General features: G+C 37.3%; 1 pseudogene; it reads left to right on the forward strand.

Annotated features, from left to right (window-relative positions):
* Window positions 1-3551: 3551 nt before the first annotated feature.
* On the forward strand, window positions 3552-4317 carry LOC144281413 (large ribosomal subunit protein eL15 pseudogene; annotated as a pseudogene).
* Window positions 4318-11735: the final 7418 nt, after the last annotated feature.

An 11735-nucleotide genomic window follows, 5' to 3' on the forward strand; every position in this document is an offset into this window, starting at 1 on the left:
TTTGACACTAGGAACCTCTGACATATCCTGCACGTGGGATGCCACCCGCGAGTGGGGGGGATTTTCTTTGGTAATGGACCTTCTTTACTCTTCTCTCAGAGCATGGGAGCTCCTCTCTTCAGTCCCCAAGGACTCTCCCTTGGAATGCCTTTTAACCCACTGGAGATAATTTGGATTGCAAAATTTAGGAAAGGACCAAATTCCTTGAACACTGCATGGCCTCAGTGGGATCTCTCCATTAGATCTCCTCTGCACAAAATAGGGCAAATGGCCCAAACATGTTGCCTGGTAAACTCCCTCCTGATGTTGGATAGTAATGATCTAAATAGACCTCCTCCAAGTAAACCCAGGGTGTTGGAGGAAACAGAGGCCATCCCAGACGAAGGGGACTCTGACTCTTACTCTCTCATTGTTCCTCCTAATAGATGTGCAGGTTCCTCCCTCACTCATTTCCTGGGTTAATGGCAATAATTGGAGCCTACTGTGGTTAGTCTACCTTAGGATGGGGACTTCAAGGAATATTTCTAAGCAGCTGCCAAAACTCTCTTTGTTTCAGGGAGATTCCCTGTCTTCTCCAGCCTGACATGGACTGCCTCATTCTACTTGCTGGTGGAAAAACATGGCCTTTGCTTATCTATCCAAGCAGATGAGCTCTAGAACCAGGAACCCTTTCTCTGCTTTCTGGCTGCAGTTTGCCTCTTCCATCGCTCCTCCCCCTCTTCCTGTTTCTGCACCACCTTGGGTGTGGCCTATGTAACTGGCTTCTATACCATCCTTGGTGTCTCCAGCATCATTGGCTCCTACCCTCTCTGACAAGGAGCAAAGAGCAACCTCTGGACTTAACACCACCCACTCCAGATTTCCCCACCAGAGTCTCAGGTAAAAATTGGCAATGGGGAACAAAGTGACTTTTAAAACTGGGCCCAGGAGAAACATATTCAATATTTAAACTAACTTAAGTTCGTTGGTTTAAGGCAGACCCGTCTTTAAAGTTATCAGTATTAAATTTGAAACTTTTATTTTATCAAGGTTTGCTAAAGGTCAAATAAACTCATGTTATCTCTGTTGTAATTTTTTAGGAAAAAAGATAACTTGAAATGATGGTTAATTGTCTGTCAAACTCAAAGTTTTCATAAGTAATTATTAAGACAGCGTTCAAAGTCTTTGGTAACCTGAAACTTTATAAAGTTTTACTTGGATAATCATCTAGGTCTTTTCCAAATAGGATATAGCGCTAAAGCATTGATTACTGGATGTAAGTTTGTCTTTTGACTTATTGGAAGAAACTAAGGATATTTGTCTGTTGGTGAACATGCTTTGTACTTAATAAATTCATAAATTAAAAAAATAAATTCATAAATTTGACTTATAAAGAGTTTCGATATTAACAGTTCACAATTGGTTACTATTTAGTTTTCACTGGAGACTAAGATTTCTTTTTTTTTTATTTTATTTTTTATTGGTGTTCAATTTACTAACATACAGAATAACCCCCAGTGCCCGTCACCCATTCACTCCCACCCCCCGCCCTCCTCCCCTTCCAACACCCCTAGTTCGTTTCCCAGAGTTAGCAGTCTTTACGTTCTGTCTCCCTTTCTGATATTTCCCACACATTTCTTCCCCCTTCCCTTATATTTCCTTTCACTATTATTTATATTCCCCAAATGAATGAGAACATATAATGTTTGTCCTTCTCCGACTGGCTTACTTCACTCAGCATAATACCCTCCAGTTCCATCCACGTTGAAGCAAATGGTGGGTATTTGTCATTTCTAATAGCTGAGTAATATTCCATTGTATACATAAACCACATCTTCTTTATCCATTCATCTTTCGTTGGACACCGAGGCTCCTTCCACAGTTTGGCTATCGTGGCCATTGCTGCTATAAACATCGGGGTGCAGGTGTCCCGGCGTTTCACTGCATCTGTATCTTTGGGGTAAATCCCCAGCAGTGCAATTGCTGGGTCGTAGGGCAGGTATATTTTTAACTGTTTGAGGAACCTCCACACAGTTTTCCAGAGTAGCTGCACCAGTTCACATTCCCACCAACAGTGCAAGAGGGTTCCCTTTTCTCCACATCCTCTCCAACATTTGTTGTTTCCTGCCTTGTTAATTTTCCCCATTCTCACTGGTGTGAGGTGGTATCTCATTGTGGTTTTGATTTGTATTTCCCTGATGGCAAGTGATGTGGAGCATTTTCTCATGTGCTTGTTGGCCATGTCTATGTCTTCCTCTGTGAGATTTCTGTTCATGTCTTTTGCCCATTTCATGATTGGATTGTTTGTTTCTTTGGTGTTGAGTTTAATAAGTTCTTTATAGATCTTGGAAACTGAGACTAAGATTTCGAAGAGTGAAAAATTCTAAATGTAGTTAAGACTAATGGAGAATAAGGGAAACAACTCTGTATGTAGGAAGCCTGGAGATATGTAAGAAAGATATAAGAATGGGAATGTATTTTTGTTAAAGGTAAAAGAAGGTAATCTTGTCTTAAATAAGACGAAAAGAAATGGCTTGGGACAAAGTCTGCATGCAAAAGAAAGTTATAGAAGATCTGTGAAGTGAAATCTTTGGAAAGGAATTTTAGATGTGGTCAGGACAGACTAAGATTGAAATGAATGGATTTTAAAAGTATACAGGTATAAGATTAAAAGTCTGCTTTTGGGCAGCCCGAGTGGCTCAGCGGTTTAGCGCTGCTTTCAGCCCAGGGCGTGATCCTAGAGACCTGGGATCGAGTCCCATGTCAGGCTCCCTGCATGGAGCCTGCTTCTCCCTCTGCCTGTGTCTGTGCTTCTCTGTATCTCTCATGAATAAATAAATAAAATCTTAAAAAAAAGAAAAAGTCTGCTTTCTCTCTGTTGGAAAAGACAGTTCTCTTGAATTGTTGATCTGCTTTTGATAAGAAAATGTAAACAGTTGTTTTCTCTTTGCCTGCCCAGAGAGAGGGGCCTTTATGTTTTGCCTTTATCAGGTCTTCAACATCCCTAATCCTATTTTAGGCATGTGCTTTTTTTTTTTTTTTTTAAGATTTACTTATTTATTCATAAGAGACACAGACTGAGAGAGAGAGGCAGAGACCGGCAGAGGGAGAAGCAGGCTTCTGGCCAGGAGCCCGATGCGGAACTCAACCCAGATCCCGGGGATCACGACCTGAGCTGAAGGCAGGCACCCAATAGTTGAACCACCCAGGCGTCCACAGGCGTGTGGTTTAAAACTTTCTAAGGTTTTAACAAACTTCCCAAGATTTGAGTTGTAAATGGAGTCTTGACTCATTAGGCCTCTTATTTGGTATGTTAAGTTATTCTGAAAGTACTGTTAAGTAAATGCTAAGCCTTAGGTTACATTTAGATAAATACTATAACTATTCTAGAGATGATATGCAATTCCTAAAGTTTTAATATGTTTTCATATAATGTCATCACTTGATATTTTGATCATTGGAATGTTATGTGTCACAAATAGCTTGAATTTCCTTGTCAATTGCATCATGATTATTAACCATGTCCATTTCTAAGTTTTTGTCATTTATAATTGTTCTTATTCTCTTGCAAAATGAATTTTATCTTCAAGAAGATTCATAAAAGATCTTTAGGACAAATACAGGTAGGTATTCAAACTGGGGAGAAAGGCTCTTTCCTTTCCGTCTAGTGGCAGCCATCAGCTCAAAGGTAGGCCAAGTTGGGCGCGTACAAGTACATCCAGGAGCTGTGGAGGAAGAATGTCATGCGCTTTCTTCTCAGGGTGCGCTGTTGGCAGTACCACCAGCTCTCTGCGCTCCCCAAGGCCCCCGCCCAACCAGGCCCATTAATCTTGCAGACTGGGGTACAAGGCCAAGAAAGATTAAGTCATATATCAGATTTGTGTGTGTCGTCATGGCCACAAACACCCAGTTCCTAAGGGTGCTACCTATGGCCTGTCCATCATGGTGTTAACCAGCTAAAGTTTGCCCAAGGCCTTCAGTCTGTTGCAGAGGAGCCAACTGGATGCCACTGTGGGGTTCTGAGAGTCTTGAATTCTTACTGGGTTGGCAAAGATTCCACGTACATATTCTTTGAGGCTATCCTCATTGATCCATACCATAAAACTATCAGAAGAAATCCTGACACCCAGTGGATCACCAAACCAGTCCACAAGCACAGGGAGATGCAAGGGCTGACCTCTGCAGGCTGCAAGAGCCGTTGCCTTGGAAAGGGTCACAAGTTCCACCACACTATTGGTGGTTCTCTTTGTGGAGCATGAGGAAGACGCAATACTCTCCAGTTCCACTGTTACCACGAATATAAGTAATGGTTGTAAAATTCTTACCTAATAAACAATTTAGGACAGTCAAAAAAAATCCTAAAACTGAACTAGTTACGAATTTCCAAAACTAAGCTAAAAACAACAACAACAACAACAACAACAACAACAAAACCTAACTAAGCTGCATTCAGACTAAACAAAAATAGTAATATGGGACTAAGTAAATTGCAAAACAAATGATTTTGTATAGTTGCTGTTGTTGTACTCTTGGTTAAAACATTGCTGGTTCTTTAATATTTGCTCTTCCAGACTAAGGAAACTTTCTCTTGAGACATCAGTGATAAATAGAAATAATAATAAATTAAAGCATTTAAGTTTTCTCTCTACTTTAGCCCTCTGAAATTCAAAAGGTCTCAGTAAGCATTCTTTCTTCCATGGCAATCACTTATCTGTTCTTATAACATGACACCATTGGGAATATTGGTTATTTTATCAAGGCTTTGACTGGAATGCCATATTTGAGAGACATGCATAGATTCAGATATAATCAAACAGCTTTAAGGAACTAATGTTGACTTGATGAAACCTGGAGTAATAAAGCCATATGGAAATGTTAGCCCAATATCTTGCTTACAGAGTTCCCAGCCGCCTCACCAGGTGAGTAAAGAATGTTATTCCCTGGCAAGTGCAGGGACTTCAGGATACTTTGGGGACCTTGTGAAGAGGAATCTGCCCAAATCTACAGGTATTGCAGGCACATCTGATGGCAAGTACTTGGCTTGGCTGCTGGCCTGGAGAGGCTACAAAAAGTTCAACCTAGAGATTCCTTATAAAAAGTGCCAGCAAAGCAGGTTCTAAAAAATCTATATGATCAATCATTATTCTTGCTGAGCTAATGTAAATAATTAGGCCAAGTTTGTTAAAACTAGATTTGTTTTGCAGACAGATCAGTCTTGATGTGGCTACCTCTGATTAAAGATGAGGGTTATTATAGAGAGAAACTATGTCTCAATAACACATCTTTGCGGATGTTCAATTACAGCTCTGATCATTTTAAATGAATGATGTTTGCCTAAGCTAGACTACTTGAGGTAAACTTCAGAGAAATAGCTTTTCAATTTCTACACAACAGCTCTGTATAGACAATCTTCTTGTTATTCTGTGGATTTAACAGGACCCTATGGGTTTATGAATATTTAAACAGCTAAAAAAAGGGTGATGGATTTCCCCAACAATTATATAACCCAGCTAGCACTCTAACCAATTCTTTGTGGCTGGAATGACAAGCAGTTCCCTAAAAGCCAGAACATACCCCAATACAGGGTTAACTATGGACTTATGGAGAGAATGGATGACTCTACTTTCTTTATGATTAGATTGGATGATACATTTAGGGATGCCTGAAATTATATGACTGTCTTCTAATGTGACCCAATGACTATGCCACTCTAATTCGTGGCCATGGCTTCAATAGGCCATGACTGGATAGGTCACTGCACTCTGGGCTTTTTTAAAAAGTGGACACGTCTTTATGTTTCATTGTTATGACTAATTAGCATCCATCTTTGTTCCCTCTTTGAGACCAGAGGATGTTGTTTGGAGCATGGAACCTCTTAATAAGTACATGGTCAAAGCTGAGTTTTACACTGTCAATGTCAATGACACTCAGTGTAAAACTTCTCTGTTAAATACTAAAGTAACACAAATGCATGAAACAGTTTTACAAAATAGAATGACATTAGATGTTTTAACTGTTACACAAGATAAAACTTGTGCTATCATAAAAACAATGCTGTGTATACATTCCAGATGACCACAAAAATATTTCTGGGTTTCTATCTAACATAAATACTCAAATTGGTGCTTTAAATGATCTCTCTTTAGTGATTGCTTTAAACTCCTGGACCAGAAGAAAATTATCAAGGGTCAACTGTCAAAGGTCTTCACTTTCTCATTATAATATTAACCTTAATTTTGTTATTTCTGGTGTCTCCCTGCCTATTGCGAAGACTCCTTCACTGCCATAATTTTCAGCTGACAGATGATATTTTCTACTCAAGAAGGTTCATGTATTGTCCTCATTGGATTCAGCTGCCTTCTCCTTTTTGTAATTCCCCAATATGTTCCCCAACTGACCATATTGGCCCATAGGTAGGGATATCTCTCCACCCCTACTCAGCAGAAGGAGTTACAGAAGATGAGACCTTCTACCTCAACAACCTTAAAGATTTAAGGGTCAGAATTGTTCAGAGAGGACTAGCTGAGGACAAAGCACATTGACAAGTTCTTGAAACAGGGAGAGTGACATTCCTGTATGGACTTGACTACCTCGATGTTTATACTTTGCTAAGGGCAAAAGGCAATCTTAGCCTAACCCCCAGAAGCTTGTAAGTCTACTTTAGCATATAAAAATTCCTTTAGAAATTTCCTTTCATCTCTAAACCCCCAAGATACATGTTGGCAATCATCCCCTAAGCACATGGCCCACTGATATACATCTGAAGGGTCTCATTACTAAGGTTGTATTAGGTGGTAATAGGTGACTTTTCCCAACAATAGCTAGCCCCCTTAAGGTCCCGGAAATCTTGCTTCCAAAAATTCCTTAGAAAGTACGCCATCCTCAAACCCCTCCCAACTTCCAGGTATATAATCAGCCACCCCTCACAGGCCCAGGACAGCAGCTCTTCCTGCCCACGAGTCCTGTCCCCATGCTTTAATAAAACCACCATTTTGCACCAAACATGTCTCAAGAATTCTTTCTTGGTTGTCAGCTCCAGACCTCACTCCACCAAACCTCACCTATAATCCAAAACTTCATCAATATAATTAAATATAACCATAGGAACTCCATATTTTGAATTTTAATCTCTGAAAATAGAAAAATGAGTTAAGAGTGTATTTCTATGTCTGTCAATTACAATAACATATACAATAAGGAAATTTGGAAAAGCATAAATATGAAACACAAATGATTATTTTAATATAATTGGAAACATTCGTGTGTTGATTTTACATACTTCTGTTTAATGACAGAAAATGAATTGAAAATACTGAGAAAAGCAGGTTATGGAATTCTCTATACAACTATCCCATTCTGTTCACTGAAAAACAGTAACAATAACAGGTACAAAACAAACAGAAATTCCTCTTTTTATGGATTTTTTTTAAAGACTGGGAAGAAATACATTTAAACAATTGTGATGAAAAAAATAAACAATTGTGATGGGGTGATTTTTAATTCTATTTTTCTTAGTTTTCAGATTTTTTTTTACCAGCTTGCCTCTTTTATAATCAAAATTGAATTTTATATCAAAGCAAAAAATAAGTAGACTTTGAGATCATGTATCTGCCAGAGACCAGCTTGAAAATTTCACAGAAGTCATGTAATCTGCTATACTGAGTGGTTATCAACTTCTGTGTAGAAAGCATTGGAGAGGAGGATAAATGCATGATTTGAGAAGGAGGGTCAAGTGCTTTTATCTGAATACTTCTTCTGTGTTCTGACTTCTGCCATAGATAGTACCAGAAACACATCCTATCATTAAAATAGTGACTACATATTTGAAGAGGGCATGTGCCTCTGACCTTGGTTCTGAATTATCCTTGTATTATTCTAAGGCTTTGGGTATAAATTCGATAAGCATTAGAATCACTGCAGGCAGATGTTCAATCTTGCACTGATAGATTCTGATTCAATAGGCCTGGGGTGGAGCCTAGAAATGTGTGTTTTTAGCAGATGATGCTGAAAATGTTGCTCGTCACCTACTGTTGGGGGCCCATTTCCTAAGGGCACAGATGTGTCTTTAATCTATTATAGGAATGCTGAATTAAATAAGAAAAGAAGAGGAGAGAGAGAGAGAGAGAGAGAGAGAGAGAGAGAGAGAAAGAGAAAGAGAAAGAGAAAGAGAAAGAGAAAGGGAAAGAGAAAGAGAAAGAGAAAGAGAGAAAGAAAGAAGAAAGAAACTGAGCTGCTGACTGGAGGAATTTAGGAGACTTTTAATCTATTTTGGTTTTTAAGTGATTCTGATTACTGAAACAGAAACAGGAAGAGAAATGTGTGCACCAAATACACAAAACTATTTGTGTGCTCATGAGAAGAAAAAACTTTTTTAAAAAACAGAAGACAAAAGAAAACCAGCTGATAAGAAACAGCATGAATAAAGTGTTGTCAATTCAGTTCATACAATTCAGCAAGCATGATTTTTCATTATTTTTAATATTTATATTGATGGATTTTTCTGATTTTTACAGGACTTTTTACATTATAATTATATTAGTGATTTTATAATACTTCTGTTGAGGTTTTGAAAGTAATAAAACTATATTCTCTGGTACAATTTGGGCAATATGCCACCTTCTCTATTCTCACTTTTTCAGCCACTGCTAAAATTTTTTGAACTGACCAAGTGACACTTCAGATAAACAGCCAGGCCAATCATACCATTATAGGCATATTCAGGAAACTTTTCCAAGAGAATGCCTGAAGGCTTATATCAGGGATTGCAAAGTCCTAGATAATGTGGCCAGAGAGACAACAAAGGTGGTGGCAGGAGCCTGGTAGAGACTGTGGCAAAGTGCCCTTACTACAGATGTCAGCTTCTAATCAAATCCTTTTTACTATTGCCATGCCCATTGTGTCTGGCTCTTCTGTACTTTAAGAGCAGCAGACATCTCAATAGCTATGTGAATCCCCTAATTTTTGTATTTAGGAACTACTTAAGTATTTAAATAAATCACAATGTGGGCCAAGCAAACACATCAAATGTGTCCCTGGGACAGCCACCTCTGGCTTAGATCAGAGCAAATAAAAAACATTCCCTTCACTCTCCAATTTCTTCCCTCCAGAGTTTACGGAGGGAACCACTAATCATTGCAAACAAGCTCTAATTTGGCAGCTTCTGAGAAAGATCAACATTTCCCTGGGCAAGTTATTAAGAGATTTATGGGTTAGAGGACCTTAACATGCTTTACTTAGAAGAACGGGAGCAAGGAAGATCAATGAATGGGAACCAAAGATGTGGATATGTAATCTGTATTTGGAAAATATCACTTGATCTCTAAGATTCTTTTTTTTCTATGCCAATAACTACCCCTCCCCCAACTCCCTGCAATTGTGCCAAGCTGTCTGCAATACGCTTTTCCACATCATTTGAAGAACATAACTTGATAGTGTTAGAAAAACTGCACCCTGCTAAGATGCTATATCATATCATTTGAATTGATGAATAAAACGAGAATTCATTATCTTCAAGGCATTGAAATGCAGCCTGGATTACTCAGCTTTGCATCATTTTAATAGGAAGTTTGCAGCATAATCTCCCTTTCAAATGTAAGATTTCTTTAGAGATTGATAAGCAAGGCGCATGACATGGTTTCATGTGTGTAAATCAGTCAAAAGTAAGCCAACTGCAATATCTGAAGAACTCTATAGATTTGTCAAAAGTGAGAAGAAACTTATTGGGGAGATATACATTACACTAAGTTCCTCTTTTATTACATTCTAGTCTTAAACCAGTTTTGAACTTGTAGGCAGATGGCAGTGGGTAATTAAAATGCTAGCAAAATTATGGAAGGTGAAAGTAACTTCTATGTCTCTGTAATGACAGACATGAAAAAAATATGCACACAGTTTGCAATGAAATGATGCAAAGATGAGGACTAAAATCAAGTATGTTGCTGGGTAAAATAGCATCCATTAAGGTGCGCTCTGTTCCTTTGTGTTCCACTTGAGAAAGACAACTGATTTATATCTGAGGACTAACAGGAGCAAGGCAAAATTTTTCAAAGTAAAATGGATACATATATTTCCTGGTATTATACAAGCAGCTTGGAAACCTAACTGTTCATTGCTTGTTGTTTTTTATTACTGGGGGTAAAAGGTGACATCCATCAAAATTGAAGGAAAATAATCACAATAACTTTTAGTACAAATTCATTAATGCCAACTTGGGAAATTACACCATTAACTTCCACAAAGTCAATTACATGTTGAAGTGGAGGGATGAGATACGAGCTTTGATTTCCACTTAAGACTTTTTCCTTGCTATATTGCTTTATTTTTAAATTATTGTTAACGTAACACATTTTAATGATAAAATTCTGAAGACCAGATAAGCCAAAGAAAATTAAAATCCTTTGTAATCTCATCATTCAGAATAACCATGGTTACTTTTTGAATTATTAAATTCCAAATGGGATTGCAATATTATATTCTGTTTTATAACTTGATGTTTTCTATTTTCTTTAATTTTTATATAACCATTTAAAATTATAACATTTTCTTCCCTTCTGTGGATGCACCACAGTAGAGTAAATACTTGTTCTATTTTAGATGGCTTCCAATTTTGTTATAAGCAAATTATTTTGAAATTTAACTTAAACATTTTAACTTTATAGCAAAATGAAAAAATGATATTAAAGTATTTCTCCAGGGTAGTATAAGAAGTAAAATTAGGGTTTCTGTGTTAAAAGATTCATATGCTATCATGGTTTTTGATATGTGATGCTAAATTGTCTCCTAGAAAGTCTAATTTAAACTCTCATCCTCAAGGTTAGAGATTACTTAGTTCCCCCATCCTCACTAACTTCAACTATTCTTATTCCTTTTAATCTTTATTATTTGAAATGTGAGATATATATCTATTATTTGCTATAGATTTCTCTGATTAATACTGAGGGGCTGAACATTTTTCAGCCACTTTTATTTCTGTTCACTAGTTATTTTTATCCATTCATACTTCCACTCATTTTCTAATGAAATTTAATTTCTTTTTTTAATTTTAGAAAAAATATTGAACATTAAACGCCCCAAATTCAAATTTTAAGTGTACAGTATAGCATTAATTGTATGCACACTGTTGTACAACAGATCTCTGAAATATTTCATGTTGCATGACTCAAAACTCTATACCCATTTTGAATAGTGACTTTTTATTTCACCCTCCTCCAGCCCCTGGCAACCACCATTTAGCTTTCGGCTTTTATGAATTTTACTACTTTAGATACTTCATATAAATGGAATCACAGCAGTACTTGTCTTTCTATGACTGGCTTATTTCACTTACCATACTGTCCTAAGGAGCATCTTGGTTGTCACATATGACTGGATTTCCTTTTTAAAGGCTTAATATTCCATTGCATGTATATGTCATATTTTCCTTTCCATTCACCCATCAATAGATATTTAAATGTTTCCACCTCTTAGCTATTGTGAGTAATGCTGCAATGGATATGGTTGTGCAAATATCTCTTTGAGATTCTGGTTTAAATTTTTTGAATAAATACCTAGAAATGGTGTTAGTTGATCATATAGTAGTTCTGTTTTTGAGGAACCTTAATATTGTTTTTCTTATTGTTTGTTTAATATTGTTTAATATTGTGTTTCTTATTCTTATTGTTTAACCTTAATATTGTTTCCCACAATGGCTGTACCATTGGACTTTTTTTATTAATAATGAGCAAGAATTCCAATTTCTCTACATCCTTACCATTTGT

Source organism: Canis aureus, chromosome 12 (genome assembly GCF_053574225.1).
Source record: "Canis aureus isolate CA01 chromosome 12, VMU_Caureus_v.1.0, whole genome shotgun sequence".
Classification (NCBI taxonomy): domain Eukaryota; kingdom Metazoa; phylum Chordata; class Mammalia; order Carnivora; family Canidae; genus Canis; species Canis aureus.